The sequence below is a fragment of the Elephas maximus genome, chromosome 10 (genome assembly GCF_024166365.1).
Source record: "Elephas maximus indicus isolate mEleMax1 chromosome 10, mEleMax1 primary haplotype, whole genome shotgun sequence".
Taxonomy (NCBI): Eukaryota; Metazoa; Chordata; class Mammalia; order Proboscidea; family Elephantidae; genus Elephas; species Elephas maximus.
The window spans coordinates 102,625,137-102,650,464 of NC_064828.1; positions in this window are offsets into that span (position 1 = coordinate 102,625,137).

Consider the following 25,328-nt stretch of genomic DNA (forward strand, 5'->3'; position numbering starts at 1 on the left):
GTGAGAGTGTGAACCAGAGGCCCAGACTCCTGACCCCCGGCCTGAGATGCCAGGCTCCACCTCTGATAAAACCAGTACTTGGCGAGCCAGGATGGAAACCTTCAAGAGGCATGTGATCCCAAAGAAGACAAATCTACACAAAGTTCTCAATAATAGATCTCTGGCAGTACAATATAGGGAGTCAAAAGGCTTTAGACTATAAATGTGAAAGCATGAGAGATTTATATTACGCAATCATTATGGATTGAATTATGTTCCCGAAAAGGATATGCTGAAGTTCTGACTCACCTAGAGATGCCTCAGAAGACAGTCCCGGCAATCTGCTTCAAAATCTTACAGCCTTGGAAACCCTGTGACTGACTCCTGTACCTGTGAATGTGATTTTTTTTTTTTTTTTAAATAATATCTTTCTTTGAAGATATCAGTTAGGTCATACTGGAGTAGGGTGGGCCCTAGTCCTCTATGACTGGTGTCTTACAAAAGGGGAGGATAGACACAGAGAAAGACACACACACACAGGTGGAAGACAAGCACCAAGTGACAATAGAGGCAGATGCATCTATAAGCAGGAAAAGAATGCCAAGGATTGCCAGCAGCCACCAGAAACAAGGCAAGAGGCACGGAACAGTTCCTTTCCCAAAGCCCTTAGGAGGAATCAACCCTGATTTGGACTTCTAGCCTCCAGAACTGTGAGAAAACAAACTTCTGTTCTTTAAACCCCCCACTTCATGGTATTTTGTTAGCACAGCCCTAGGAGACTAAGACAGCATCTTTATTCATTCAACTAGCATTGATCTCATTCTGTTGGAACTGACTCGACGGCACCTAATAGCAACAACAACAGCATTGACCTGACTTGTTTTTCACTGCAGGGTGAGATTTGCAAAGACTCGGTCACGCTTTTGTCTAGGAATATATGGGCAGTCTCTAAAGGGTGGGAAGGTTTAAGAGGTACTGTCTGTTTATACCCAAGGAAGGAAAGCGTCCATGGATCCTTAGGTCAGCTGATCCAGGCACTGGACAATGAGGAGAGGCCCTTGTGAAGCAGATTCACTACCATAAGGCTCTGCCACCAAAATCTAAGCTGAACCTGACCGATTCCCTCTATTGCCTCCAACTTCATCCAAGTTGCTACCACTTCTCACCTGGATGGCTTCATCAGCCTCCCCATTAGTTCATCTGCTTTCATTCTTACCTGCCTTCCATGCACAGTGGCCAGAGAGACTAAGCCAGATTCTTCCCCTCCCCTGCTTAAAATCCTCCAAGAGGTTCCATTTCCCACTGAATTCTAAACCCTCACCCATGAAGTCAGACATAAGCTGCTTCCTGCCTCCTTCTGTGACCTTCTCTCCTACCATCTTCCTCCCCTCGCTCTCTGCCCTCCAGCCATGCCGTTCTCCTTTCCAACCTTTGAAACCCACTTGGTTTTCCTCTACCTGGAAAGTTCTTCCTCCAGATCTCCCTCTTGCTGGCTCCTCCTTGTCATTCAGGTCTTAGGACAAATCCAGGTCTCCCCATCCCCACCAACCACTCGTTCCCATTGCTAGAACTTAAGTGCTATCCGATATTATCTGGCTTACATCATTTTTTTGTATTGTAAGGTACACGGGAGGAGAATCCTTATCTTGTCAAGTTTATTCCTGTGTCCCTAGCACCTAAAATGGGATCACCTCATAGTATGTGCTCAATGAAAAGCTGTTGAATGACAGAGTTGTCTAAAGATAAAAAGGTGGAGTCCAAATGTGTTGAAATGTGTCCTCCAAATTTCACAAGATAAAACTCTTGTAGAATCTATAATGTTAACAATAATGATAATAATAACAATACATATGGTAGAGACAAAGTGCTTACTAAATATTCCACCTGCCCCTAACATTTCCCAGGATCCTTGAGGTTCAGTACACTAGTTCTCAACAGTGAAACATGTTAGAAGTAATGTGTGTCACTTCTGGGTGGTGGTAATGAAAAGCCTGGATGGGTTTCTGCTGCCTTTCTTCCCTTACTGTTATATGTTCCACTGGACATAGCTATGAAGTGGTGGGTCCTGACTGTGGAGTACAGCCCTCTTTCCTCTTGTCTCCTCGACCTATGGAGATGTTATGGATTGAACTGTATTCCCCAAAAATTGTTGTCACCTTGGCTAGGTCTTGATTCCCAGTATTATGTGATTGTCTACCATTTTGTCATCTGATGTAATTTTCCTACCTGTTGTATATCCTACCTCTGTGATGTTAATGAGGTGGGACTAGTGGCAGTTAACATTAATGATGCAGGACTCAATCTACAAGATTAGATTGTGTCTTAAATCAATCTCTTTTGAGATATAAAAGACAGAAGTGAGCAGAGAGTCATGGGAACCTCATACCACCAAGAAAGTAGCAACAGGAGCAGAGTGCATCCTTTGGATCTGGGGTTCCTGCACTGAGAAGCCCCCTAATCAGGGGAAGATTGATGACAAGGACCTTCCCTCAGAGCTGACAGAGAGAGAAAGCCTTCCCCTAGAACTGAGGACCTGAACTCGGACTTCCAACCTACTAGACTGTGAGAGAATAAACTTTTATTTGTTGAAGCCATCCATTTGTGGTATTTCTGTTGTAGCAGCGCTAATTGACTAAGACAGGAGGAGACATAGCTTGAATGAGAAATTAAGTTCAGTGAGTAAAGCCACTGAGATATGGGGGCTTATGTGTTACTGTACCACACCTAACCTATCCTGACTAATGCAATACCTCACACGTTATGAGTTATTGCATGACAGGACCTTTGCTTATATTATCTCACTCTTTATAGCAACCTTATATGATGGATATAATTGTTATTCTCATTTTACAGATGAGGAAGCTGAAGATACAGAGAGGTTGAACAACTTCCTTGAAGTCACCCCCAGTTAGATCTGGACTTGTGCTACATCCGCCAATAAATTCTCTTTTCGCTCAAGCCAGTTTGACTTGGGTTTCAGTCCCTTCCAACTGAAAGTTCCTGACTAAAGTACTACCATCATACTGGAGACACACTCAATTTGGAAATATTTATTTTCATTCTATTTCCCGAAGTCCCTAGAGTCAACCATCAAATTAGTCCCAGATGGTTAATCAGTGTCAACCAAATTTTTTCAGAATAAAAAGTGACATTTTTGTTTGAGTTAACATTCCTCCTGCCTACTCTCCCAAGCACTTGGTATTTCAGAGTTTCCACCTACATTTTCACTGAGGTCTCACTTGGAAAAAACAAGAAGCACCTTAACTGTTTTTAACTGTATATTCCAAGTGGACTCTGACTCCTCGAGGGCAGGACTTAGAGCATATCATGTTCCCAGAGCGTAGCACAGAGCCTGACACCCAGGGGTAGTTCCATCAGAGCGAGACTTGACAATGCCCAGCCGGCATGCACAGCCATGAGGCAGGAAATTCTGATTTCAATCCAAGCTGTCAGGCCCCAGAGCCCATGCTTTTAAAAAATGTTTTTATTTAATTCTTTTGTACATGACAATATACACAGCAAAGAATATACCATTTCAACAAATTCTATATATATAATTCAGTGACATTGTTTACATTCAAGTTGTATAACTATTTTTACTATCCCTTTCCAAATTATTCCACCAACATATAGTCACTGGCCTCTAAGCTTCTCATCTAACCTTTTAAGATATTGTTGTCAATTTGATTCTACATAGATAAATCTTCCAAAGAGCACAGTTCTCAAGACATACATACTTTACTAAACAAGCTAACATGTTTGTTTCAAAGTAGACTTCCCAGAAAAGTTTTCGTTTGAGGCTTAAGGTTTAAAGATTATCTCAGAGGAATATTTTTGGGTGTTCATCCAGCCTCAATGGCTCCAGAAAATCTGTATTACATTGAGAATTTACAATTCTGTTCTATTTTTTCCCCCTTTTGATCATGCTTTTAATCACTCCACCATACTTTTAAGAAATATTCCACATTGTGGGTTAAGGTTTTTCAATAGAAAAGATAAAATATGAAATCCTTTTTAATGATTATCATAAGAGCATCTTCAAGATAAAACTAATTTAAGGGCATGCTGCTCCTGTCCTGACTCACTGTTCTTTGTCTTTTAATAAGCAGTAATTGAATGAAGCTGCAAGCAGGTCTGCTTTATGGAGCTAGTTTGCTATTATGCCAACTCATTTAAAAACGTATGGATCTTGCTGCTTCAGACCTGAGGTCATATTGATTCTGAAATATGCACCACTAATTGCTGAGAGTCTGATGCTCAGAGGAAAATAAAAGAAAAAAGCTCTCATGTCAATATTTGTTACCAACCTTGACAAATAAACATTTTAAGTGATGGTGACTTTGTCCTCTTTTAAAGCTTTAATTACTGGCTTGCACACACTGCCATCATTTTGTTCTTGTTTGTTTTTAATAGTCTATAATCCATTTTAATTATATTCTTTGCTTATCAAGATCAGATTCCTGAACAAGAGATAGAACAAAATTTAACTTCTGCCTTCCCGCCACCCCCCCACCCTTTCCTCATCCAAAGCCTGAAAAATCTTAGCTGGGATTGGAAAACATCTTAAAGCAAAAAGTTGCTCTGTAAGCTTAAAACAAACAAAACCATTAAAAGGATATTTCTCACGACCTTTTCCAATCTGTCAGTACATTGACTAAAGTACTTAGACACACCTGCATCCTATATTAAACTTAGAATGGGAAACTTGTTGTGCATTTTAAGTGGCTGTGTGTGGCAAAAGGCAGGAAACTAGTAGAATAAGGACAATGTTTTTCTTGACCCAAGTGATGAGACCATGAGTACCTCACTTTGTAATAATTAATTAATCTTGCACATTTATGTTTTGTGCACCTCTCCACATTAGCATTACATGTCTATAGAAATGTTATTTAAAACAGTGAACTCATCTGGGTATTTAGAGTGATATTGTGCTTTTGTTAAAAGCAATCACTTAAGGACAGCCAGGGGTCTTTTTTTTTTTTTTTTTTAATCACTTCTGCTCCTATTTTCATTTTATAGATCTGGACTTACAAAAGTAGGAATAGTGAGGATTCCTGCCATGTAGAAAGACATCACCAAAACATAAATCATAGATTCTCCTTTCTTTCCTCCTTCCTCCCATTCACCAACGTTCTATAAGCATACATCGCCAGCTGTCTGGGGTAGGACGGAGCTCTGGTGGAGCAGTGGTTAAGAGCTACGGCTGCTAACCAAAGGGTCGGCAGTTCAAATCCACCAGTTGCTCCTTGGAAACTCTATGGGGCAGTTCTACTGTGTCCTATAGGGTCGCTATGAGTTGGTATTAACTTGATGGCAACAGGTTTTTTTGTGTGTGGTAAGTTAAATTATTGTTCCCAATTCTTCACTCCCCTGTAATAGAATTATGCACGTACGCCCTTTGCCATGCAATGCACCCACTGTGGGCTGAGCATAATTCCCCATCACATTGACCTTGGGCTTAGCCAGCTCACTTGCTTGGCCAGTGGAGGGTGAGCAGATGTGATACAAGCAGAGGTTTTTAAAATGTGCTTGCGAGGCTTGGCTGGCTTCTGGTGTGTTGATGAATCTATCATGGAAAGCACTAGGAAACCGCTGTCCCTTCACCTTGTTCTCCAGAATAAACACACATGGAATAGACTTGAATTCAACTCACAGTCCCCTCAGCCTGAAGCAGAGCTACTCAGCTCGGTCCAGCCCATATCAGCTCATTAGTAACTGTGCTGGGTCTGGGGAACCTTGGGGATCATGGAGACTGTGAGGAGTCTGTGGCTCAAAACTATGTAGGACGTTATTTGCCTTTTTCACTTTCATTGTCTCAGTAGTGTATAGTGGAATATTTTTATTTACTTGTTGTTGTTGAGAATATATGCAGAAAACATATACCAATTCAACAGTTTCTACATGTACAATTTAGTGACATTGATTACATTTTTTTAAAGTTGTGTAACCTCCTTACTCTCCCCTTCGGAATTGTTCCTTCTCCGTTAACATAAACTCACCGCCCACTAAGTTTCCTATATAATCTTTCAAGTTGCTGTTGTCGATTGATCCCATATGGACAGATTTTGAGAGAGCACGATGCTCAAGGTAGACGTTCTTTACTAGTGAAGCTAAACTGTTGTTTGGTTTTATGAAAGCTTCAGGGAATGTTTTTTATTTAAGGTTTAAAGATTATCTCAGGGTAATAATTTTAGGGATTTATCCAGCCTAAAAAAAAAAACAAAAAACTTTTTTTTTTTTTCCCATGGCACCAGAAAGTCTAGATTCCATGAGAATTTGAAATTTTGTTCTGTATTTTCTCTTTTTTGATCAGGATTCTTCTATAGAATATTTGATCCAATGGCCAAGTGAAAATAGATAGGTTAGACGTAGTCGTTAAAGGTTATATAGTTGTTAAACAGAAGAAAGTAAGCAAAGGAGAGGAATTTGCAAATTAGAGAGCTCATCCAAATAAAATCCCTGAAAATTCAACAATTGGTATCCAGGGAGATAATAATAGAAGAATGAGCAAGTTCACTAAAAAAAAATTTATTATTGATTTTTACAGAAAAAAAATTATTAACTTAACGTGAACTCTAGCCTAAAACAAACTCTCATTTACCTGCTGGTCTAAGGACAGGTAACAATTATTGAGCATTTTGCTAGGTAGTTAGTACATACTGGGGCCCAGGTGGCACAGTGGTTAAGAGCTCAGGCTGCTAACCAAAAGGCTGGCAGTTCGAATCCACCAGGCACTCCTTGGAAACCCTGTGGGGTGGTTCTATTCTGTCCTATAGGGTCACTATCAGTCAAAATCAACTAGACAGCAATGGGTTTGGTCTTTTGGCTTTTTTTAGTATATACTATTCATTTAATATGCAAAATGTTCTCAAGTATTTTTAACTGCCTTTTACAGATAAGGAAACAGAGATGTTCAGAGAGGTGAAGTCGCTTGATCAAAGTCACACAGCTAGTATGTATTTATCTTAACTCAAGTACAACCATCAGACTGGAAACAAGCTTGATTTGGAAATATTTCTTTACATTTTATTTACCAAAGTCCCTAGAGTCAACCATAAAATTGGTCCCAGACAGTTAATAAATGTCAACAAGTGCTTTCAAAGAGTAGTATTTTTGTTTGAGTTAAATCCACACAGTAAGATTCTTCCTCCCTTCTTTCCAAACAGTATTTCAGAACTTCCACCTACATTTTCACTGAGGTCTCCCTTGGAAAAAACAAGAAGCACCTTAACTGTTTTTAACTCTATTTTCCAAATGGACTCTGATTCCTTGAGGGCAGGATTTAGGTCTTCTCATATTCCCAGAGCCTAGCACACAGTCTGACACCCAGTGGTGGTTCCATCAGAGAGAGACTTGACAATGCCCAGCCGGCATGCACAGCCATGAGGTAGAAAGGCAGACACCTTCCCACACTCTGTCTGGCTGTGTGTGTGACTCACCAGGTTCCTGCTGAGAGAAGGGCAGCCAGGGCCTCCCAGAAAGTGAGTCAGCAATATGATTGGGCAATCTGAGACCACCTGGTATGGTCCACCAGCCTCCTCAGCCATATGCTCCTCTCCTCCATCACCTGCCCCCTCCTTTTCTCTTTCTAGCTCCTTCCTCCTCCTTCATTTCTTTTCTTTCTCCTGTCCAAGTTTCCCCACTCTCCGCGTCTGTCAAAAACTTGGGAGTGCTTCCACAGGCACTGTGTGCCCTCATACTGGTCCTCAGAGCTATGCTAGAACTAGTTTTACCCACAAGTAAAGACAACCAGATAGGGATTCCAAGGGGCTACTATCTGTGTGAAGACAGATTTACCAAGTGAGGACTCTTCAACCTGGAAAACAAGGGCTATAAAGGGACATACATAAGAAGCATGATGGCTACTATATTAGTTATGTTTCTGTGAAACAAATCACCCCAAAACTTAGTGGTTTGAAACAACATTAATATTTATGATCTCTCAGGAATTTTTGGGGGTTAGTAATTTGGACAGGGTGCAATGGGGTAGCTTGTCTCTAGTCCACCATGCCCAGCACTCAGCTGGAAGACTCCAAAGATAGCGGTTGGAGTCTACCATCTGAAGGGTTGTAGACTCACATGGCTGGAGGTTGGTGCTGGCTGTGGGCAGAGACCTCAGCTGGGTAGTTGGTTGAAACACCTATTTATTGCCTCTCCAAGTGGCCTGAGCTTCCTTACAACACGGTGGCTGGGTTCTAATAGCAAGTATCCCACAAGAAAAAGAGAACCAGGCAGAAGTTGTATCCTTTTTATGACCTAGCCCAGGAGTCCTACATTTCTGCAGCACTCTATTGGCTGGAACCAACTCAGCCAGAATGAATGTTCTGATCCAATAGCCATGTCTATTTGCCATCTCTACGCCAAACCAACGCTCTCATTTTTACAGATGAGATCACTGAGGTGCAGAGAATTGCCTGAGATTACCCAATAGTGGCAGAATCAGGCCTAGAAGTGAGGCCTTTTGTCTTTTATCTTGCTAGGTACATCCCTTACCCTTTGGGCTAAAGAACTTGAAGCTCACCTCTCAACCTGAGTCAGAGACATTCTTAAGCTGGGGTCCTTGCTCTTGCCCATGATGGAATTTCTCCATCATCTTTGCTACCAGACAAGGAGAGGACCATTGGCTGAGGCTATGGGGCTGAGCCATTTTCTCACCCTTCACTCACATGCCAGAAAGTAAAAGAGAAACAGGGGGACAGTTATTTTCTTTTAGAAACATCAGTGGTAGCTACACTCTTTTGGTCTCGCTTTCTGACCACTGAGCCTGAACTCCGTGTCCTGCTCCAGGGAGATTAGGAACGTGAATCATTTACCTCTGGAAAGCACAGAGACAAAAACTCACAGCCACCGACAAGCTCCTGCACCAGGCTAACTATTTAAGACAGCACTACAGACATCTATTCTGTGTTCAGTTAAGTCAGCCACACTTGCTTCCCCTTGCCACCTTCCTGCAGATGCCAAAAGCCATTGGTGCCTATAGAGGCCTGCTGTTGGGCTGTGAAGGCTGAAGAGACACTGTTCTCACTCTCTCAGGTCTGTTTTAAGAATCTGGTTGTGGTTGTTGGGTGGTGCAATTGGTTAAGTGCTCAACTACTGACTGAAAGGTTGGCGGTTTGAACCTACCCAGAGGCTCCTTGGAAGAAAGGCCTGAAGATACGCTTCTGAAAGTTTGCATCCTTGAAAACCCCTTGGGGGCAGTTCTACTCTGCACACATGCGGTCACCATGAGATGGAATCAACTTGATAACAACAGGTTTTTGTTTTTGTTTTTTCTGTTTGTCCTTGTTGTGGAAAGGAGGGTAGAGGGACTTGGATTATTTTCAGTCTCCTTGGCTGAGCCTGGCAGGGGCAGGACTAGGGTGAGGGTGAGCACCTTCTGAAATTTTGGACCCTAGGTACCTCCCTTGCCTCACCCTGGTCCCAGTCCTGTACTCCAGAGAAAAGTTTGCTGAAGACATTGTGAGCGGCCATCTAAGATACTCTACTGGTCCCACCCTTTCTGGAGCAAGGGAGAATGAAGAAAACCAAAGACACAAGGGAAAGATTAGTCCAAAGGACAAATGGACCACATCTACCACGGCCTCCACAAGACTGAGTCCAGCACAACTAAATGGTGTCCAGCTACCACCACCAACTGCTTTGACAAGGATCACAATAGAGGGTCCCAGACAGGGCTGGTGAAAAATGTAGAACAAAATACTAACTCACAAAAAGAGACCAGACTTACTGGCCTGACAGAGACTGGGGAAACCCCTAGAGTATGGCTCCCAGACACCCTTTTAACTCAGTAATGAAGCCATTCCTGAGATTCACCCGTCAGCCAAAGATCAGACAAAATGAGACCAAAAGGGCACACCAGCCCAGGGGCAAGGACTAGAAGGCAGGAGAGATCAGGAAAGCTGGTAACAGGGAACCCAACGTTGAGAGGGAGAGAGTGTTGACGTGTCACGGGGTTGGCAACCAATGTTGCAAAACAATAGTGTATTAACGGTTTAATGAGAAATTAATTTGGCCTGTAAACCCTCATCTAAAGCACAGTTTAAAAAAAAAAAAAAGAAGTTTCTTGAAGACTCCCTGGCAGAATTTCCAAGGACCCTAAGAAGTGAATCTTCTGAGGCTGGGATAAGTGCGGGGAAGCTGAGGCACCCCATGGTTGTGTTATAGGGACCCTTTTAAGCCATAGAACCTGGATTGGATTCCAGGTTCTTCTTTCCAGCTCTGCGACTTTGGGAAGTCCATTCGACCTCTCCTGGTCCTAGTTTCTTCATCTGTAAAAGAGGGGCAATAATCATACTTTCTTGTTGTGAGAATGGAAAATAGTCATGGATATAAAAGTGCTTTGGAAATGACAAAGTATTATGTAAATGTTGGATATTATTATTCATTTTTAATAATATAAATAATAAATTATAATATATAATTAAGTAGTAGGAAAGATTTTTAAGCTGGGATTTTTCCCATGTCTCTTTGCCTTCATCTGCTTATTGAACTCTGCATTTGCTCATTTCCTTCCTAACAAGGAAGGGTTATTTCATGTTAGGAGAGAGGCCATATAATTCATAATACCAACTCGTTGCTGTCGAGCCAGTCCCAACTCATGGTGGCCCTTTGGGTGTCACAATAACACTGTGATCCATAGGTTTTCAATGGCTCATTTTTCAGAAGTAATTACCAGGCCCTGCTTCTAAGCTACCTCTGGGTGGACTGGAACCTCCAGCCTTTCGATTAACAGCCAATTGGGTTAACTGTTTGCTCCATCTAGGGACTCTGATAAGCGGATGGAAAAAGAGACCAAGGGGAGTGAGACAGAAAAGCTACATGGGAGTGTTGGTAGTTGAAGAAAGAGAAGCTTACGAAGTGTTGTGATAGATTAAGATTGGGTGCAACCTTTGGTGTTCTCTCGGATGCAAATATAGGATTTTAATTATGTCTTAATTACTTTTGCTTGCTATTGCAATTCTGTTCTTAGTCTGGACCACAGGGTCTCCAAATACGTAGGGAATATAATAATAATAACGATAGCAAAAGTGGTTGGTAAATTCTGCCTCTTCACTCAGGATGTTCAAGGTCAAATCTATAATAAGGTGAGATGAATTACCCAGAACCAGGTGGCAGCCACTGCGAGGGTGCAAGGTGACATGGTGGGGTCAAAGACCCCGCATGGCTGAGGAGAAACCTCGAGCCTCCGAGTCCATCAGGGACCTTGCACTGTCCACGAAAACTCTCAGGACGGTGTTTAAGCCAGGACAGATTGTACTTTTCGCATAATTGATTTTACGGCAATAATGAAAACATTTGAAGGAGGACAAAAATCTCTGACAATCCTACTGTCCTGTTTTCATTTTTGAGCTTCCTTTCAGCTTAAGATGGTATTTTTAACCTGTCACTGTCACAAGGAGGGGCCCTGGTGGTACAGTGGTTAAGTGCTCAGCTGCTAACCAAGAGGTTTGAACCCACCAGCCACTCCTTGGGAAGAAGATGTGGCAGCCTGCTTCCATAAAGATTTATAGCCTTGGAAACCCTATGGAGCAGTTCTACTCTGTCCTATAGGGTCACTATGAGTCATATCAACTCGATGGCAATGGGTTTGCTGCCACAAGGAACAAAATTTGGAAAAGTGTTCTTATAGCTGGACTGAGGTCCAAGGTCTGGGTGTCTTCAGACCAAAGGACGACTTCTGGGAAGAAAAGAGAAGAAATGGCTGAACATTTCCTTAGCCTTTAGTTAGATGCACTCCCAACTCTGGCACAGCCCCTGCCATTGCACCCCAGGTATCAGCTAAGGCCACAGGCTGGCCCCACTTGTGTATGGAGAGTGAGTTACAAAAGCTCAGTTCCAGAAAGGGGAACAGCTATTCAGTCCCTGAGACTGAATTTTAATTGCTCTGTCTGAACTGTCAGACATTAGATCATACCCTAAGAGGCAGCAGTACTTTTGATTAAGCATCTTTATCTTCTGGTAAGTTTTTTAGCTCTTTGTTGTTGATATCATAAGCAGGCACCAAATGTCCAATTGATTCAAAAGCTGGAGTTGCTCAGGCTAACACTGTGGACAACTCTGAATTTACATTCTTCCCCCTAAATTTGCCTTCTTTCTAGGGTCTTCTTTCTGGTAAACGGCACCCAGCAAAATCATGGTCAGTACCTACTCATCACTCCATTCAACCTGCTGCTGAGTCATGTTGGTTCCACAGGTGAGATAGTTCCCTCATCCTTCTCCACCTTTCCATTCTCACGGCTCTAGTCTGGGCCTGTTGTGGACTGAATTTTGTTTCCCAAGTAGTGTTGAAGTCCTAAGCCCTGTGCCTGTAAATATGACTGTCTTAGTTATCTAGTGCTGCTATAACAGAAATACCACAAGTGGATGGCTTCAACAAAGAGAACTTTATTCTCTCACAGTTTAGGAGGTTAGAAGTCCAATTTCTGGGCACTAGCTCTAGGGCAATGCTTTCTGTCTTTTTCAGCTCTGAGGAAATGTTCTTGTCATCAGTCTTCCCCTGGCCCAGGAGCTTCTTAGCACAGGGACCTCAGGTCCAAAAGACGAGTTCTGCTCCCAGCTCTTCTTTCTTAGTGGCATGGGGTTCCTCTCCTCTCTGCTTAATTCTCTTTTATATCTCAAAAGAGATTGACTCAAGATATAACCTAATCCTATAGATTGAGTCCTGCCTCATTAATGTAACTGCCTCTAATACTGCCTCATTAACATCATAAAAAAAAAAACCCATGGCCATCAAGTTGATTCAGACTCATAGCAGCCCTATAGGACAGAGTAGAACTGCCCCATAGAGTTTCCAAGGAACACCTGGTGGATTCGAACTGCTGACCTTTTGGTTAGCAGCTGTAGCTCTTAACCACCACACCACCAGGGTTTCCCATTATCATAGAGGTTAGGATTTACAACACATAGGATAATCACATCAAACCACAAAATGGTGGACAACCACACAACATTGGGAATCATGGCCTAGCCAAGTTGACACATATTTTGGCGGGACACAATTCAATCCACAACATTGATCATGTTTGGAAATAGATGTTTTCTTTTGTTATGTTAATGAGGTTGTACTAGAGTAAAGTGTGTCCTAAACCTAATCACTTCTGAGTTATAGAAATAGCACAATAGACACAGAGATAGACACAGGGGCAAGACAGATGCAAAGGACCACCAAGGAACTCCTCAGCTACCAACAAGGAAGGAACTTCCCCTAGAGCTACTCCCTGAATCTGGACCATTAGCCTCCAGAACTGTGAGAAAATAAATTTCTGTTCTTTAAAACCACGCGCTTGTACTATTTCTCTTACGGCAGCACTAGGAAGCTAAAACAGGGCCCTTGTCTGCCTTACCTGGACTCTCACGAGAGCCTCCTAAATGGCCTCCCGGTCTCCAAGGCTGCCTTCCTCCAGGCCATAGGTACCGCTGTGGAAAGGATCATGTCCCGACCCAAATCCCCACCAAAAGCCCTCCCAACCCCTGCTCGTGGCATTAGGGTCTTCCCTGCTCTGGTCCAACCTCCTTTCCTTACCCTTGCCCTCCCTCTAACAGCATCCCATGCAGTGTCTCAAGCAAGCATGTAAATCCCCTCTTATTACCTTTGGCGTTACTTTTTCCTTCACCGGAGAGGTTTTCCATGCCCTCCGCCAATCAGTACTTCAATGACCAGCAACCCAGTCTATGACAGCGTATGTACAAACCTGGCTGGGCTCAGATCCCTAAGTGTAATCTTCACCCAGAGATTTCTTTGATCAGATGCTTCTCTGTGTAGACTTTCTCCGCTTTCCAGAAGATCAGAAGCCTTTATTTTAGCAGCAGATCCTGTCGCTGGGCTGTCAGATGCTGTGCAGTGGCTTTTCTATCCATGGATGAGGGGAGCCTGCTTGCCACAGCATCAGCATCTCGCTCCCAGCTTGGCACCTGAATTCTAAAGCTGGGATGCCTCCTTTAAGGCCTAAAAACAGCTCCTGTAGGAGAGAAGTGGGAGATGATATGGGAAAGGAAGGACAGGAACAGATTGTTGAGGCTGGGACATTGAGGAAGTTACACTTTATTTTGCAGGGAGCGTCACAGAATTCCAGGATGAAAGGAATGCTGGCGGAAGGTTAATCCGTACACACACTATGCTAAATAGTTAGATTATGGACAGATAAGTTTTCCCAGTGGGGAAAGAGAGAGCAAATACAGCAATGAGCCCAGACATTAACTGTTCCAGTCACATAGATTAAGTTACAAACAAATTGTCATCAAATCAACACTCAGAGAGTCATCAGAGAAGGCAAGGATGGCAAAACACATTCATTTACACACATGTGAAGAGAAGAGGTGTTTTCATTAGACAAAGTGTTCCCTCCTCCCAGGCCCATCACCATCACTGCCTTCTGTGGATGGACAGCTGACAGTCTATACCCAAGAAGATACCTGTTATGGATTGAATTATGTCCACCCAAAATATGTGTTGTAAATCTTAACCCCTATACCTGTGGTTATAATCTCATTTGGGAATGGGTTTTCTCTGTTATGTTAACGAGGCTATATTAGCATATGGTGTCTTTTGAGCCAATCTCTTTGGAGATATAAAAGGAGCAGAATAAACAAGCAGAGATGGGGGATAGGTAGATGCCAAGTCACATGGAGGTCGCCAAGGAACAGAAGCTCAAAAGAGACAGGGACTTTTCTCCAAAGCCTGCCTCTAGAGCTGACACCCTGAATTTAGGCTTCTAGCCTCCTAACTGTGAGAATTTCTTGGCATAGCCTATGCCAAGAAATTTGGAAGACAGCTACCTGGCCAACCAACTGGAAGAGATCCGTATTTATGCTTATTCCAAAGAAAGGTGATCCAATGGATGTGGAAATTATTGAACAAGATCATTAATATCATACACAGTAAAATTTTGCTGAAGATCATTCAAAAGCAGTTGCAGCGGTACACCGACATGGAACTGCCAGAAATTCAAGCCCGACTTAGAAGAAGACATGCAACCAGGGATATCACTGCTGTTGTCAGATGGATCTTGGCTGAAAGCAGAGAATACCAGAAGGATGTTTACCTGTGTTTTATTGACTATGCAAAGGCATTCAACTGTGTGGATCATAACAGATTATGGGTAACATTGAGAAGAATGAGATTTCCAGAATGCTTAATTGTACTCATGAGGAATTTGCACACGGATTAAGAGGCAGTCGTTCAAACAGAACAAGGGGATACTGTGTGGTTTAAAGTCAGGAAAGTGTACATCAGGGTTGTATCCTGTCACCATACTTATTCAATCTGTATCCTGAGCAAATAATCTGAGAAGCTGGACTATATGAAGAAGAATGTGGCATCAAGATTGGAGGAAGACTTATTAACAACCTATGTTATGCAGATGACACCATCTTGCTTGCTGAAAGTGAAGAGAACTTGAAACACTGATAAAGATCAAAGACCACAGCCTTCAGTATCGATTACAGCTCAACATAAAGAAAACAAAAATCCTCACAACTAGGCCAATAAGCAACATCATGATAAAAGGAAAAAAGATAGAAGCCGTCAAGGATGTCATTTTACTTGGCTCCACAATTACCATCCATGGAAGCAACAGTCAAGAAATCAAAAGATGCGTTGCACTGGGCAAATCTGCTACAAAAGACCTCTTTAAAGTATTAAAAAGCAAAGAAGTTAACTTGAAGACTAAGGTCTGTCTGACCCAAGCCATGGCGTTTTCAATTTCCTCATATGCATGGGAAAGCTAGACGATGAATAAGAGAAACTGAAGAAGAATCGTTATCTTTGAATTGTGGTGTTGGCAAAGAATACTGAATATACCATGGCCTGCCAAAGAACAAACAAATTTGTCTTGGAGGAAGTACAACCAGAATGCTCCTTAGAAGCAAGGATGGCGAGACTACATCTCACATACTTTGAGCATGTTATCAAGATGGATCTGTCCCTGGAGAAGGACATCACGCTTGGTAAAGTGGAGTGTCAATGAAAAAGAGGAAGACCCTCAACGAGATGGATTGACACAGTGGCTGCAACAATGGGCTCAAGCATAACAATGATTGAGGATGGCACAGGATGGGGCAGTGTTTCATTATAGGGTAGCTATAAGTTGGAACCAACTCAAAAGCACCTGACAACAACTGAGAAAATTAATTTCTGTCCCTTAAAGTCATCAATTTTTGGTATTTCTGTTACGGCAGCACTAGATAACTAAGACAGTCATCCGTCACATCACAGGTTTCTGGATGACTCTTTACAGGTCTCAGAAGTCAATGTTGTCAGAAACTGGTTCTTGTGGTTATAAATGAATTTTAGAGAGTGGGTGAATTTGCAAATATCAAATCCACACATAATGAAGACCAACTATATTTGGCTTACCTGGTTATTTTCATACAGGAAAGCAGGCTACATGCTTGAATCTTTTATTTACCACTTCCAGAATAATTACCCTAGGTGGTGCAAAAGGTTAACACACTCAGTTGCTAACAGAAAAGTTGGAGTTTCAAATCTACCCAGAGGTGCCTAAGAAGAAAGACCTGGCAATCTACTTCCAAAATATTCCAAAATACAGCCACTGAAGACACTATGGGGGTGCAGTTTTGCTCTGAAACAGACGAAGTTGCTATGAGTTGGTGTTCAGTCAACTGGCAATTGATTTGGTTTTGGTTTAACTGAGGTTGTGCTAGAACCAGACAAACTGTACAGGAAGACAAAGAATGGGGAAGGCATGAGCAGGGCTTGCAGGCCAGAAAAAGGCCAGTCAGGAGGGGTAGAGGCTTCCCCCACTGTGCTTATCAACTCCTGTCCAAGGAACCCCCAGCCATTTTTATCACTCTGGAGGAAGCAATAAACCTTCTGGTGAGTGGGGTCCCAATGGCTGACGCAGATTCCCCTTTGCCAGCGCCAATCTCTGAGAGGTGGAAGGCTGAACCAACTTTCCATACGCTCAGAACCATCGCTTCTGACAGCTCCCAGCTGATTGTCCAAACAAGCTCATCTGTCAAAGGAAGGCTACTGAGAAGGGAAACTTAGAGATACACTCTATTATAGATTTTCATTTAGAATGTCTGTGGATGATATTTGTTTTCTTGGTCTGGCTGACTCCCTCAGTCATTGGAGAACCGCTCTTTCTACTTCACTTGGTCCTGAAAGATCCAATCATAGCACCTTCCGCATCCCCCTGGTCACATGGCTGAGGCCTGACCAATCATAGAATTCCATTCTCTTGCCTCCAGCTATTTAGTCAAGAGGAGGGAACATGACCCAAGCAGGACCAATCAGAGTCTTGCATGAATGCTGTGATGCTATGAACCCTGACAGAGAGGTTGTTACTCTTTCTCTGGAGTAGTGGAAATCCAGCGCTGCTGGAGGCCATCTTTCCCACCTCATGCAGAGAAGAACCTCTGAGAAGGAAACAAACTCAGAGGAAAGCAAAGCTGAGAGTTGGAAAGATAATGACAGAGACCTGTCCATATTGTTTAAGCACCCTAATCCAGCTATGTCTTAGTCATCTAGTACTGCCATAACAAATACCACAAATGGATGGCTTTAACAAAGAGAAATTTATTTTCTCAGTCTAGTAGGTTACAAGTCCAAATTCAGGGTGTCACCTCCAGGGGAAGGCTTTCTCTCTTTGGCAGCTCTGGAGGAATGTCTTTGTCCTCAGTCTTCCCCGAGGAGCTTCTCAGGCATAGGGACCCCATGTCCAAAGGACACGCTCTGCTCCTGGTGCCGGTTTCTTGGTGGTATGAGGTCCCCAAATCTCTGCTTGCTTCTCTTTCCTTTCATCTCTTAGGAGATAAGAGGTGGTGCAGGCCACACCCCAGGGAAACTCCCTTTACGTTGGATCAGGGAGGTGACCTGAGTAAGGGTGGTGTTACAATCCCACCGTAATCCTCTCAACATAAAATTACAATCACAAAATGGAGGACAACCACACAATGCTGGGAATCATGGCGTAACCAAGTTGATAAACACATTTTTGGGGGGACATAATTCAGTCCATGACAAGTTATGACTGAAAACACCTCAACACGAGGACTTCTGAGCTATGTAAACTGAAAAAAAGTAATTAGATTTCTGTCACATGCAACAGCTCCTAACACAGAGTCCAGTCGAAACTGGGTATCAAGGTATATTCTTCCCAGGAAACTCAACAGGTGTCTCTCACAATGCTGTTGAAAAAGGGTGTCAGATCAACTGAGGAGCTGATGAAACTTTTGGTGAAAGGTAAATAATAAACACAGAACGCTGTTTGGCTTTCTCTCCTTGTCATTCTTGCTACCTAGAATCAGAGTGAGTGCAAAAATCCGATTCTAGCCCATGATGGGTACGAACTAGGTCTCTGGCATCATGTACCTGAGCTAATTTTGAAGGCAAAGGCTCTCCTCGATTCTTAAAATAAAACGCCCCTCCGCCCTTGTGTCAATCATGCAGCCAATTAAGACGCCTGGAAATGACAAACCACCAGATTGTCAAGGTAGATTCAAGACACAGAAGGAGTTTCTGATGGCTGGATAATTACACTGTCATCTCGCTGCAGGGCCTGAGGTGCTTGCTGGGGAGGGGGATTGGGAGGTGCCCAGGAGTATTTTTTTTTTAATAATTTTGATTTTGCTTTAAGTGAAAGTTTACAAATCAAGTCAGTCTCTTGCATATCAACTTATATACACCTTACTCCTTACTCCCACTTACTCTCCCCCTAATGAGTCAGCCCGCTCCCTCCTTCCAGTCTCTCTTCTTGTGACCGTTTTGCCAGTTTCTAACCTCCCTCTACCCTCCCATCTCCCCTCCATAGGGGAGATGCCAACATAGTCTCAAGTGTCCACCTGATGCAAGTAGCTCACTCCTCATCAGCATCTCTCTCCAGCCCATTGTCCAGTCCAATCCACTTCTGCTGAGTTGGCTTCAGAAATGGCTCCTGTCTGGGCCAACAGAAGGTTTGGGAACCATGACCGCTGGGATTCTTCTAGTCTTAGTCAGACCATTAAGTCTGGTCTTTTTATGAGAATTTGGGGTCTGCATCCCACTGTTTTCCTGCTTTCTCAGGAGTTCTCTGTTGTGATCCCTGGGAGGGCAGTCATTGGTTGTGGCTGGGCACCATCTAGTTCTTCTGGTCTCAGGATGATGTAGTCTCTAGTTCCTGTGGCCCTTTCTGTTGCCCAGGAGTATTTTAACAGGTAGTTGAGGGAGCAGACTCACCTGGAAGGCTCACCTGCTTGGTCCAGAGCAGCCATTGAATGTTGAAGAGGGAGACCGGGGGTGGATTGTCCAGACATCTAAAAGTAGCCAAAGTGGACTCCAATCAAGCAACCCGCTAGGCTTGCAAACCACGGGTACATTCAACAACTCATCTACCCGGGGGGTACGGGAGTGAGGATTTGTTGGAAACAGAGTTTACGTGCCCAGCTATTTACTTGCCTTTCCTCAGGGAGCCCCCACAATCGGATCTGAACTTTTTAAAGCAAGTCTCACATTCAGATTTGATTCCTCCCAACCTACACCTCTTCCCAGTCAGTCCACAGAAATCCCCATGAACAATGACTACCCTCCTCACCCCAGAGACTAAAACCAAAACTAGTTGCTGTCTAGTCAATTCTAACTCCTGGAGACCCTATGTGTTACAGTAGAACGGCTCCGTAGGGTATTCTTGGCTGTCATCTTTATGGAAGCAGATCATCAGGACTTTCTTCTGCTGTGCTGTTGGGTGGGTTCAAACCGGCAACCTTTAGGTTAGTAGTCAAATGCTAGCCATTTGCAACTCTCAGGGACCTTTTCCCAGAGGCCAAGAGAGACCCAACTGAAAGAGACCTCACAGCTCCTAGCAACAAATAACCAGCTGAGCTGTTTCTAGTTTATGGTGAATTAGGCCCCTTTTTCCCCTCGCTCTGGAGTCCCTGTTGTTGTTAGGTGCCGTCAAGTTAGTTCTGACTCATAGCGACCCTATGTACGACAGAATGAAGCCCTGCTCAGTCCTGCGCCATCCTCACAATTGCTATGCTTGAGCCCATTGTTGCAGCCGCTGTGTCAATCCATCTCATTGAGGGTCTTCCTCTTTTTCCCTGACCCTCTACTTTACCAAGCATGATGTCCTTCTTCATGAACTGATCCCTCATGATAACATGTCCAAAGTATGTGAGATGTAGTCTTGCCATCCTTGCTTCTAATGAGCATTCTGGTTGTACTTCTTCCGACACAGATTTGTTCGTTCTTTTGGCAGTCCACGTTATGTTCAATATTCCTTGCCAACACCACAATTCAAAGATATCAATTGTTCTTCAGTTTCCCTTATTCATCGTCCAGCTTTCCTATGCATATGAGGCCATTGAGAACACCATGGCTTGGTTCAGATGCACCTTAGTCTTTGTCATGGATTGAATTGTGTCCCCCCAAAATATCTGTCAAGTTGCCTAGGTCATGATTCCCAGTATTGTATGATTGTCTACCATTTTGTCATTGGATGTGATTTCCCTATGTGTTATATGTAAATCCTGTTCACTATGATGTAATGAGATGGAGTAGTGGCAGTTATATTGATGAGACCTACAAGATTAGATAGTGTCTTAAGTCAATCTCTTTTGAGATATAAAATAGAGAAGCTAGCGGAGAAACAGGGATCCTCATACTACCAAGAAAGCAGTGTCCGGAGCAGAGTGTGTCCTTTGGACCTGAGGTTCCTGCACTGAGAAGCTCTAGACCAAGGGAAGATTGACAACAAGGACCTTTCTCCAGAGCCCACAGAGAGAGAAAGCCTTCCCCTGGAGCTGACGCCCTGAATTTGGACTTGTATCCCACTGGGCTGTGAGAGAATAAATTTCTCTTTGTTGAAGCTATCCACTTGTGGTACTTCTGTTATAGCAGCCCTAGATGACCAAGACAGTCTTCAAGGTAACACTTCTGCTTTTCAACACTTTAAAGAGGTCTTTTGCAGCAGATTTGCCCAATGGAAAGCATCTTTTGATTTCTTGACTCATGCTTCCATGGGTGTTGATTGTGGATCCAAGTCAAATGAAATCCTTGACAACTTCAATCTTTTCTGCATTTATCACAGTGTTGCTTATTGGTCCAGTTGTGAAGATTTTTGTTTTCTTTAAGTTGAGGTGTAATCCATACTGAAGGCTGTAGTCTCTGATCTTCATCAGTAAGTGCTTCCTCTTCACTTTCAGCAAGCAAGATTGTGTCATCTGCATAATGCGGGTTGTTAATAAGTCTTCCTCCAATCCTGATGCCACATTCTTCTTCATATAGTCCAGCTTCTTGGATTATTTGCTCAGCATACAGGTTGAATGGGTATGGTGAAAGAATACAGCCCTGATGCACACCTTTCCTGACTTTAAACCACACTTTATCCCCTTGTTCTGTACGAATGACTGCCCCTTGATTTATGTACATGTTCTTCACGGGCACAATTAAGCATTCTGGAATTCCCATTCTTCGCAGTGTTATCTATAATTTGAAGTCCCTGGGTAGTGCAAACAGTTAACACACCCAGCAGCTTCCTGAAAGGTTGAAGGCTTGAGCCTACCCAGAGGTACCCGGGAAGAAAGGCTTAATGGTCTGCTTCCAAAAAAGCCAGCCACTGAGAACCCTGTGGAGCACAGTTCTACTCTGACACGCATGAGGTCACCATGAGTCGGAGTTGGCTCAGTGGCAACTGCTTTGGTTTCCCATATGCTGCTTGGGAGAAGTGGGTCCTTCTTGCTTTGGGGCAGGGAGTCGAAAAACTGGTGCCGTAAAAATCCTATGTTTATGTACACATGTGGTGCCCAGAGCCGATCTGTAAGGGGTAACAAACACCATTGGAAATACAATGAGATGAAGAAAATGTTTTTTTGTCAGTATTTCTCAGGGAAGAAATATTTTAATATGCTGCCTGCAACTGCTGGTGTTTAAGCCACCTTCTCAAGAGCGTGGGGCCATGAATCAAGGTCTCCTCCACCTTGAGATCAGAAGAACTAGATGGTGCCTGGCTACCACTAGTGACCGTTCTGATCAGGGTCGTAATAGCTGGATCCTGATAGAGAGGGAGAAAAATGTGGAACAGAACTTCAAATTCTCAAAGAATCCATACTTACTGGGCCCACTGAGACCGTAAGAAACCCTTGAGATTATTGCAAGGCTTTTGTTCTACTGGGTGAGGAGCACAGGCCTGGGGCCAGAGGGAAATTACTGTGGACTACTCGGGGAGGCAGCAGCTGACCCTTGACAGACCACTAAGCCTTCCCTCCAAATATAGATTGAAAGTATGTCCAGCTTATTGATTAGGGGGAAGCAGACACTCTCTCATGGTAGGAGTTCAAATCAGTACAGGACAGTTTGGCAGTCTCTATCAAGAATAAAATATACTTTCTCCTGGACTCAACAATTTCTAAGAATTCACCAATTCAGCTTCTAGGAACTCATCATATAGGTATACTTACGCAAAGATGTACGTGCAAGGAGGTTTTCTCCAGCATTGCTTACGACGACCTAAATTTGTGAACAATGTCAATGACCCCAGCAATGGGGGCTGGTTGGACAATGAGAGATCATTGTGAGCTGGTGTGGAATCCTCTTCAAAATGAGGGAATAAAATCAGGCATAGGGCAGTGTACAGAGTATGTTCTCATTTGTGAACACAAAAGTAGAGAATCGGGTGTATGTGTGTGTGCGTGTGTGTGTGCGCCTGGAATATACCTGAAGGAGAGAGAGGAAAGTTTGTCTGGGATGGTGCCTGGGAGGTTGGAGGTATGAAGTAGAAATTGTTTTAAATTTTTTACTATGGGCATTTATTATTTGTTCAGTTAAAAAAAAGTTAATAAAAAGAGAAAGAGAACAAACATTGGTTTGAAAGAGCTGACAAATTATTAGCCTGCCAAAGGCACCCACAGTCCTTGATCTTGTCCCCCAGCCCCCGTATCCCTACTGCCAAAGCCAAGGTACTGGATCCGGCTTTCCCACACGCCCCACAGGCTGGTATTGCCCACTCCCATCCTGTTCTCCCTCGAGGCCCTGTGTATGTCCTCTTAAGGCAGACTGATCTCACCAGGTTATGAATGGAGGTGTGTGAGTGTGAGGAGTCCCTATGCAGTGCAAATGGTTAATGTGCTTGGCTTCTAACTGCAAGATTGGTGGTTCCAGTCCACTCAGAGGTGCCTCAGAAGAAAGGCCTGGAGATCTCATTCCAAAAAATCAGCCATTGAAAACCCTGTGGAGCACAGTTCTCCTCTGACACTCACGGGGTCACCATCTGGAATCAACTCTACAGCAAGGGTTTGATGGGGTGGGGGTGGGGTTGTGGGAGGACCATCAGTGATTTGTTCCAGGCACAAACCAAAGCAGCACAACCCTCAGCCCACAGTCAAACAGTCCAGGGTTCAAATCTTGGCTATGCGACCTTGAGCAAGTCACCTAACCACTCTGAGGCTCAAGTCGTTCATCTGAGAGGCGGGGATAGCACGATTTACAGCACCGACCGTGGAGGGTTGCAGTGAGATTCAAAATAAAAAGTGAGAATCTAGGAGACGGTGCTTTGGAAAACCCAGATGTTGTTAGGCGCTGTCAGGTCAATTCCAAGTCATGGCAGCCCCATGTGACAGAGTAGAACTGCCCCACAGGGTTTTCTATTACAGGAGCAGATTGCCAGGTCTTTCTCCAGTGGAGGCACTGGGTGGGTTGGAACTGCCAACCTTTTGGTTAGCAGCCAAGTGCTTAACTGTTGAGCCACCAGGGCTCCTGGAAACCCTAATGCACTCCCCTCCTGGGGGATGGTCCTGATTCCACCTTAGACCCCTGGGTGGGTGGAAGACCTCTGCCTGAGGAGTGTAGACCAACAGGGCTCGTCCTACAGAATCTTGAGAGCTCATGGCTGCCTGGTTCTATTACCCAGAATATGTTCTGTGTGCCTGGGTTTCTAGTCTATAAAACAGAGTTCACAAAACATAAAGTTAATAGACAAGGTTGTGCAGGGTTTAATTAACATTGTGGTACATGGAGAACTTCTTTAAAAAAAAAAAATGTCTATTAGGAAGCCGTGGTCTCTTGACTACAGATGCTGAACCAACAGTGCTGCCCCGACTCGAACAAAATCACCCTTTCTTGGCTCAGACACTGAAAGCACTGCAAGACTGTGTACCTGAGCCAGAGGTGGAATAAATGTAAAAGACGGCTGTGCACTGTGTAAATCAGCCTGGTCTATGGGCAGGGGCTGGCAGAAGAATTGGAGATAAAGCCACAGCCGCTGGAGGCAAGCAAGCTCTTCTGCAGGCTAATGGGCAGGCTCAAAGCTTCCCATTCCCTCTGTGGCTGGGTTTGGGCCAGTCACTACATTACACCCTTGCCAACTAAAAACACATCCAGACTTTGATAGGGAGAAGCTTTATTCCAAAAGAAAAGGGGAGGGACTATTGCAGCAGTTGGGAAGGGAGGCTACTATCATACGGGGAACACTCTGACCATAAGATCTTCAAGCATCTCTGAGAGTGAGGGAAAAGTGTTCTCTTTTACAGAGACTGAAAGTAAACAAGGCTAAAAAACCCAGGTGTGGGGAAGTGGGATGAGTGGCTGACATCATACAATAGTGAATCAGAACGTTTGACTCTGAAGCCAGCCTAGTCTATAAGAGGTGCCTTTGAAGAGGGGTAGTATATAGGCTCAGGGTCCCTGAGAGGTACAACTGGTTAACATGCTCAGCTGCTAGCCAAAAGGACATAGGTTCCAGGTCACCCAGAGGCACCTCAGAAGAAAGGCCTGGCTAAAACCCTAAGGAGCACGGTCCTACTCTTCAACACATGGGGGTCATCATGAGTTGGAATTGCCTTGAAGGCAAGTGGTTTATGCTGGCTCAGGCTGGGCCTGGGCCAAGGTTCAGGGACTTAGGAGAAGGAGAAAACTTAACCCAAGTTTTGTTAAGAAATGAAGCATTTTGTTTCTGATTATCAGTGGGGGTAAGCAATTCAGTTACTCATTTATGAGGCAAGGAACGAGGTCTGCTGTGGTGGTGCAGTGGTTAAAGTCTTCAGCTACTAACCAAAGGTTGGCAGTTTGAACCCAACAGTTGCTCTGCGGGAGAAAGATGTGGCAGTCTGCTTCCGTAAAGATTACATCCTTGAAAACCCTGAGAGAGGCAGTTCTACTCTTTCCTATAGAGTTGCCCTGAGTCGAAATTGACAATTTTTTTTTTTTTTTTTTTGGTTTTGTGCTCTGACAGGGATCACAACAGAGCGTCCCAGACAGAGTGGAAGAAAAATGTAGAACAAAATTCAAATTCACAAAAAATGACCAGACTTACTGGTTTGACAGAGACTAGCGGAATCTCCAAGAATATGGCCCCTGGGCTTCCTGCTAACTCAGAACAGAAACCACTTCCAAAGTCTACCTTTCAGCCAAAGACTAG